Below are 8,939 nucleotides of genomic sequence, written 5' to 3'. Positions count from 1 at the left end.
AACCCCAGTTGCACAAGAAGTAACATTAAGAATCAACAAATGGTTTATATGAAATTGAAAAACTTCTTCACAGCAAAGAAAACACAAGAGAGTGAAGAGACAACCTACAGAATGGGAAAAAAATTTTTGCCAGATACTACTCCTCAGAGTAAAGACTAATATTTAGAATATATAAAGAACACAAAAAAGTTAATCCCCTCCGAAGTAAGACCGATTAAAAATAGACTATTGAAATGAATAGATACTTCTCATAAGAGGTACAAATGGCCAGTAAATACTATAGATTAAAAAAAAAACTTCAAAATCACTGGCCATTAGAGAAATGTAATTTACAACAACACTGAGCCTCTACTTACTCCAGAAAGAATGTCTGTCATCAAAAAATCAAATAATAACAAATGCTAGTGAAGTCACATGAGAAAAGAGCCCTTCTTGTTGGTGTAAATGTAGTCTGATGTAGGGGGAAAGGAGAAAGGATGCATATATATACACAAGATAGATAATTATACTACTGATTTATGTTGGTTCATCAAAAAATGTTTTTTGATCATTGTTTGATCATTTTTTCATGCCTATGTCTCTAATCTGAGCAATTACTTTGTAGATAACAATACACAACATATTAATCATTGTTAATCTATTATTTTGTTTTAAAATTGTGTATCATTTTATTTTTTTCTTTTTAAAATAAAAGAAGAAACATAGTTTAATGAAATCAGCATAGAGATATTTCAAAAAGTAAAAATAAAAACTGCATTCCACCCAGCTATTGTCCTTATAGGTATCTTCCTGAAAGAGTTAAAGACATAATATTACAATGATATATGCACACCTATGTTTACAGTAGCCCATATGTCAATCAACAAGTTAATGAATACAGAAAGTGTATTAATACACAATAGACGAGTACTCAGCTATAAAGATGCATAAACTTGAGTCATTTGCAGGAAAATGGATGCACCCGTAGACAACGATGTTAAGTATAACAGACACTGAAGATTCAATATTGCATGATTTCTCTTATTTCTCAACTGTAAGTAGAAAGAGCAAAATAAAATATACATAATAGGAAATAGGGAGCTATATCTTGCAACTGGGAAAAGGACCAAGAGATGTGAGGCATGGTGGGGATGGGAAAGGGAAATAAAATGTATTAAGGCATGGAACATATCTATCTATATATATCAACTTGCCATATGAATTTAATCATGTAGTGCAAACACATAACTAAAAGAAGAGTGAAAAACACCCACTCATAAAATAATGTTCCTAATCCTTATTGTGAAAGGGAATAGTTTTGGTAAACATGAGCTCTGATGATTTTTACACAATTCAGATATTTAAGAGTACCCAGTAGGATATGTCTCTGTAAGGTCTTCGATTTTACTTTCAGCCTGAATGTTTTCCTTACAGTTACTTAAAGGACATTTTAACCAGGTCTGTCTTCCTACTGCGCCTGTCAAGTGAAGATGGAACCCCAGCCATCCACAATGGCGCAAGACCCTTGGCTGATGCCTGGCGAAATTCTTGTGGAGAAAGCCCCAGTCTCTAGTCCCCCCTGAGTTCTCATGAGTCTTCTGCTGTCACATGAAACTTGTGAGCAAACAGAAAGAGAGAATACAGGGAGACATATGTTGCTTGCTCAAAACACAGGCTGCTATCAGAGGTACACAGGCGAGCAGGCAGAGTTCAGCGTCAGAGTTAAACTTCCACCAGGTTTACAGATCTCATGTAACAAACTCTTTCTGGATCCCTGTCTCTAAGTTACATCTGTTTTTCCTGTCCACTTAAGGCTAAGGTAATTCTCACATCAGTATCAAGTGATGCGTCTTCACTGTACTTCTGCTCTTGAGCTTTCTCTGAAGTTGTAATGCTGATTCCCTCATGTTGCTACACGTGTTTGGAGCGTGCAGGAGTCAACACGGGATCTTTTAGGGACTTCACTGCCATCTTCATTCTCATACTAATTACCTGGGAAAAGGCCTGGATGGGTCACAGAGACCTGCCCCGCTAACACACAGCTATTACTATTACTATTAACAGTGGACAGGGCTTTGGTTTCCTTTACTCTGTGATGCCAGCAAATATTTATTCAGCACCAATGCTGGGAAAGACATTATGCAGAACACAAAAGTTACAGTGAACTACTTAAGACACTTTAAGGGAAATGTGAAATTAGAAAATTACCATAAATTAAGGTATAACATAGTAATACAACAGGATAAAACAGTAAACTTTTAAAATAGACATCTACCATGAGGGTATTTGGATACTGGAATGTAGTTAAAATTTAAAAGTACAAATTGAAAGACAAAGTATTTCAGTCAGTTGGGACTTGGTTTTACAAAGCAGACCCTGTAAACCTTCGGTGTTTTATGCTAAGAGCTCTTTGCCTTCAAAATACGAAAAACAATTAAATATTCTCCAAAAACATGAGATAATTCCTGAGTTCACGAAATGTTCTCTTGGAGTCAAACCTCTTTCTGGCCACTAGGTGGAGGTAAAAGCCAAGTTTTGATGCAACCAATTTAATGATCAAGAGAGAGGTTCGGGTTATTTATGCTTTTAGAAAATTGCCATTGGATTGAATTTTAAACTTTCATGTTAAGAGCAGAATAATAAAGGAAAGAAGGAAAAAGAAAGTGGGAAAAAAGGAGGAAGGAGGCGACTTAAAGATCTGCTTTCTCACTTATATTTTAAATGACATGGACGGTCAATCTTCATCTTTAAAACCCTTGCAATCTGAAGGCAGGTGTGACAGTCATGGGGCCCTTGGCTACCTGGAGCAGCTGTTCCACCTTGGCAGCATTTCCCTGGAGGGGAAGGGACACCTGGCCCTTCCACAGCATCGCCCTCCTGGTTGTGGGCTCCACAGCTGGGCTGCTGTCACCTGGTCTGCTGGCACTTTCCTATGGTTCATCTTGGCTACTCCAGGGCCTGGTCTTCAGGGCGCCACCTCCTTTCGGCCTTTCCACACCCTGATGTTTTCTGCCTAAAAATCCTGTCCCAAGTCAACCACAGAGGTGAAAGCCAGGATTCCAGAGTTGAAAATCTAAGCAAGTATGGCACTTTAGTTCTTCCTGTAAATTCCTTTGGTCTCATTCTCTCTCTCTCTGTCTGTCTCTCTCTGTCTGACTCTGTCTGTCTGTCTCTCTGTCTCTGTCTCTCTTTCTCTGTCTCTCTGTCTGTCTCTCTCACACACACACACACAACACACACACACACACACACACACACACACACACCCATACATGCACAGAAACCTTAAAAACAAGAATTTGGGAGATGAACTTTGTGACAGGATCAAGGAAAAGTTGAAGAACTGTTCATTTTGAAAGACTCATTTGTATTACATTGACTTGAATTAAATAGCTTGACTTGAAAGTGGGCTAGTTTCCCTAAAACTAGAAAATAGATGCTGTGTATTTAGATGTTTTTCACTGAAAATTATGATAAAAGTTTCAGTTTTTCATTATTCAGGTTTAATTGATTTTATAGATCACAATTTTGACAATTGTTGTTTTGGAAAAGTTTTAGATTTACAGTGAAACTGTTTGTTTAAAAAGCACAGAGCATTTTTATAAATTCTCAGATTCAGTTTCTTCTATCACTAACATTTTATTCTTGCATGCTGTGTTTGTCATAATTAGGTAAGCAATATTTGGTACATTATTATTAACAACCATATTGTTCTGATTTACTAAAATTTTATTTCATGGCTTTTTTCTTCCAATAGATACCATGTTTAATTTAGTTACCAGGAAAAAGACTTTAGTCATACAGTGCTGCTGGTACATTTCAAATTTTACATTTGAAATGTCTAACAAATTGTATTTTTATTTTATTTATATATGAGTTATTGAAGATTGAAAGCAAGGAAGACTCACTTAGCTCCTCAATTCTTTTTTTTTTTTTTTTAAATTTGAGACAAGATTTCACTAAGTTGCCCAGCCTGGGTTTAAATTTGTCATCCTTTTGTTTGAGCCTCCCAAGGTACCAGGATTACAGGTGTGCACCACTACATCTGGCTTTTTTAAAGTCATATTTCATTGTGCAAAATAAAGTACATATAACTGTGGGTAATACGACATATTTTTTAAAAATTATTTTTATGTAAGAAAACATTTTTGAACTGTGCATGTTTGTCTTTGTATGTTTACTTAACTGTTTTCTTCGAAAGCACTTAGAATGTCTCCATAAATTGGTGTTTTCTAGTTTTCACCTGCATTGCTAAATGTTTGCAAGTGTTTCACAGAAATGAATCAATAATATGGCATACAATTTTTATTAGCCTCTTTAAACTCAATCAATAATATGGCATAGAGTTCTTATTAGCCTCTTTAAACTCTTATTAGCCTCTTTAAAAATCTTTAAATATTTGACAAATGACCAGATGCAATCAACACAATCAGTAGCTCCTGACTGCTCCAGGAAGTTTTTGTCTTGGGGCCTCTCCATGAGAGATGACCTGGGTCACCACCGTGGATAGACATGATTTGGAGGTAAAGGGTTTGTGGTGAAGAGAGAGCTCTGGCCGTCTCCAGCTTCCCGGTGCAGTTCAGTGTGCAGTTGAAAGCAGCTTTGAACCACACTTCCACTGCTCATGTCCTGAAATTATTCAGAAGAAAACACTAGGAAATCACTGGTAATCTGACCCACTTAGTAAAACCTGACTGTAAAAGAAAAACAAGACAAAATATGCTGGTCAACCTACAGGTGAACCTCACCAAACAGAAAATTACTACACGAAAGAGTGTAACACCAATGAAAATGGACATAAGGTGTAGGAGCTTGAATATCTACACATGTAACCTGCTCAGAGCAATGGCTGTGCAGGTACCATCTACGAGAAGTAAAGAACAGGTAAGAAATAATGCACACACGACCTCGGCAGAGAAGAGGGCTGGAAAGACGGATTAGGTGACCTGAAGTCTTGAGAGTTAAGGAACTCTGGGAGAACGTCAAGAGAAATAGAAAATGTGCAGGACATCATCAGGTTTTTTACTGGACTTAGTGGACTGAAAACCAGAATTCATCATAAAAGAACTATAGTTGAGAACAGACTCGTAGATGAGACTATGTATTAGAGAATATTAGATTTCAAAGGAAGTAGAGAAGCAAATGATGAAAAAGCACAAGAATCAGGCAAAAATTGTATTTTTGTGTATTACAGAGGAGACTTAGATCGGTAAAAGTAAGGAATGAACTGAAGCTCCTGGCAGGACGCATACGGAGAATGAGAGTTTTGAACTGATCTCACAGTCATCTGAGGGTCAAAATGCTACTGGGAATCCAATGAGTTTGCCAACACTGTCTTTGTGGAGTGTGAGTTTAGTCAACTGGAATGTCTTCAGCTGTTAGATCTTTACGAACCAAAACGCAACACATGCAAAAACTCCCGTTTTTAATAAATACATTTTGGCAATTTAAATTCCAGGAAGGATATTGATGAGGGTGTAAATCGATTTGAGTTGTTTTAAGAAAAGTAATGATCAGAGTCGGAACATGGTAGAGCGAAGGCTGGCAGCGAATCCCAGCCTGTCTGGGACCCAGAATTAAGACACACTCCCTGCTTACCCTGCCATGGTGACCGGGTAGCTATGGAAAGGGGAAGAGCTGGTCACAGACCCCGAGAAGTTAGAGCAGTGGTGAGCTCCAGCTGGGTAGACTCCCTCTGACCCTGGAATTTTATAAATATCGTAGAATTTCTTCTAAATATAAAGCAAGTCAATAAAATAACATGGATGTTACGTCAAGCATTATAAAAAATTAAAAATTGCCTAACAACAGAATACTGCCCTTGGGAAATAAATCACATAAGTACATTTAGAATAATATGCAGATATTAAAAAGTTGTCGGTGGTTTTGTTTCTTGGAATGCAAAAGATATCCACCCATATGGTAAATGAAGAGAGTCACCAACAAGACAGTACGGTTGGAATGATTCCGTTTTTGTAAACATGAATTTTATTTGCACATGTTTAAAAAAACTATCAACAGTGCTTGACTTTCAGTAGTATAGTTAGTAGTTCAGTTTTTTTGAAAACAAATTTTGTTATTTTCTAGTATTTATTTACATTAAAATGGTAGATGGCTGGGTTGGCAGTGATATCTCTCCACATTGATAAAAAGATCTCATGGAAACACACTGAAAGGCTGGTTCTATCACAGACATGAGCCGCTGCCCAAAACGCAGTTCTAGGTTTGCATTTTCTCCCCAATACAGAATGTTCTTCCCCTTTGTGCGTGACACCCCAGAAAAGGCCTCCTCCCTGGACCCCTTTTATCTGCCTCCCGGGCCCTTCTGGGGAGCTGGCCCTGTTCAGCGTGAAAAAGAATTAGTGTGACGTTAAGTCACTGCAGCAGCAGGCACAGAGAGAGCAAAGCTGTTTTATGTTGTAACTGACTGACCAGCAGCAAGGTCGCCAGTGCAGACCTCCCTCCCGGGAGCACAATCCTCGCACCCACGCGGGGCTGGCGGGCTTGGCAACACAGGTTCTGGGCCCGCGCCGCCGGTTCTATCCCAGCAGGACCGGTGTAATGCACCATCCACCCGAGCCGCTGTGAGAGTGAGTGTTGGGGCGGCTTGCGGTGCCAGGACCCCTGACAGCCGTGACGCGTGGTCACCGGACCCCAGCGCTGACGGCCTTGAGGCGGGACGGAGGCCTGTGGTTTGCACCCAGGAGCACGAAAGCTGCGCTGCCACCTCGGAGATTCCAGGGCCACGAGAATGCTCGGTCTAACTGGAGTTATGGGGACGGGCGGACACAGGGCCCTGTGCACGTCACATGAGTATCCCTCGGTCCTCGCGGCCCACGGGGGAAGATGAAGCAGCTTCTGACGGTCACCGCTGGGATTCCATCTGCGGCCTTCATGTCCTAAGACAGGAGCTCTCTCCCTGAGACCCCCACATTCTGCAGAGGAGCTGTCCCGGGGGACTAGGGTCACTGCACTTCCCATCCCTGGAGGGCTGCGGGAGGAGAGGAGGTGGAGGCTCCTTCCAGATCACTGCCCCCCCCCCCCGATGCTGCCCATCCTCCAGATGCCAAAGCGACACTGTGTCACTCTCAGCCTTCAATCAAGAGTGGTGCTGCGTCCTCCGGAACATCGCGCTGTCCCCAGCCCCACACCTCCACAGAAAGCTCAGCCCTCCAGAAACCATGAGGCTAAACTCCACAACCCCTGCTTCTCGGCCCCACACTTCTGGTCCCTCAGGCAGCTCTGGCGAGAAGCCTGCAAAACCTTCCCGGAGTTGCCTCTTGTCATCGTGCACCAGCATCTGACCTGGATTACTGCAGAGACGGTCTCGGGGTGTCCTGGCTTCTGTGCTCAGCACAAAGGGTTCACAAGTCCCTTCTCAATCCTGGCTTTCCAAAATGCGTGCCAAGCGCGGGCTGTTGCATTGATTACAGAGATTCTTTAGGGCACTTACCCAATAGATAGTAGATATTTGATAACTGATCAACTTAACCTTTATTATCTGCTTTTTCCCCAGCCCAAGCAGCGTGGTCACACCTGTCACACAATGAGGTGCTGGGGGCTCATTATTGTTGGGTGGGCGCCACTAGTTTGGTGGTGGCTGTGCCCTTGTGAGGCCCAGGTCTGCAGAAACTGACCTGGAACCGATCGATGATAAGGAGAGAAATGTCATTCACGAAACTGCCTCAGGTATGCTAATTCTCTTCAGGCTTTCTAATCACAGAGAGACACAAATGCAACAGAGAGTAAAACTCAGAGAAAAACACCCCGGGGATTCCTCCCGGCTCTCCGCAGGGCCGACGTCCTAGCCCGACCCGGCCTGGCCCTTCAGGGTGCGCGTCCCGCCAGGGCCTCTTGGCCGCCCAGCCTAACAGCACAAAGTCACCAGCGCCTCGGTCGCAGGGGGACAGTCTCCTACAGCACGGTCCGCGCACGCGCCTCCGCACCGCCTCAGTCCGCGCGCAGAGCGTCTGCGCATGCTCACGGCGCTGCCGGGTGGGGATTTCCCCGAGTAGCGGCGCGATTCTGCAGCGCCCCCTGGCGTCTGAATCTGGACTGTGCAGGACCGCGAGCCACCCCCCCCCCTTCCCCTGCCCAGGAGCCCAGACAGCTTCTTGCTACACTTCGTGTTTCCACACAGCCTACCTGCCTGTGCCAGTAGCTACCATTTGCCTTGCTCCTTATTTGCATTTTATGTCTTTCAAGTAGGAAAAACCACTAGACGTTTAGCCTTCCGTGCCTCACTGCCTTCAGCGGGGGAGGGGGGTAAATGATGGGGAGGCGACTTGCACGCGAAGAGGTCCCCATGGCAAGTGTCATCACCGAGCACTGCAGACGTGCACTGGTAGAAGACAGACTAAAAAAGAAAGATATACTTCTCTGGCTGCAAGAGAGCGTGCTGTGTCCTGTGCTTGCAGTGACCCTAAGGCCCGCTTAAGCCGCGGAGAGCCAGCTCGCCTGCCTCGTGCTGTGGCCGCGGGTCCGGGCTCCAGCGCCACCGCTGTCCCTGATTATGGGCCTGAGGTGGTGGATGTGGAGGAGAAAGTCCCGCTGCTGGGCAGCAGCGCCCAGGACTGCGGTCGCCTGTTGGTGGTTTGGACAGGGAGGGCCGTGGTCCTGACTGACTCTGCGGGGTGTAGACAGCAGTGCAGGGTTTTCCTCTGAACCTTACAAGTGGTCGGTATTTTTTGAGTTAGCTGTCACGGGACCCCGCGAGCAGTGCGCAGTCCGAATGCCAAGCGTGGAGCTCAGACCTGCTGACCACCGCGCCCCTCCGCGAGGCCTTCCCGGGCCGCACGCTGCTGTGCAAACCGAGGCCTGGGACCGGATCCGTGTTCCACGCCAAGGGTGGCGTCCAGTCTCATGGACATCAGTAATTGTTCCTTGCGTAGAAGCTGGGTGGGCCTCATCCAGATGGGGTACAGACAACAAGCAGTGCACTGCTCACGGCGCGAAACCGA

The sequence above is a fragment of the Cavia porcellus genome, unplaced genomic scaffold (genome assembly GCF_034190915.1).
Source record: "Cavia porcellus strain 051 isolate PalLab524CR breed Dunkin Hartley unplaced genomic scaffold, mCavPor4.1 scaffold_7, whole genome shotgun sequence".
In the NCBI taxonomy this organism is placed as follows: domain Eukaryota; kingdom Metazoa; phylum Chordata; class Mammalia; order Rodentia; family Caviidae; genus Cavia; species Cavia porcellus.
This window is presented reverse-complemented; position numbering follows the sequence as displayed.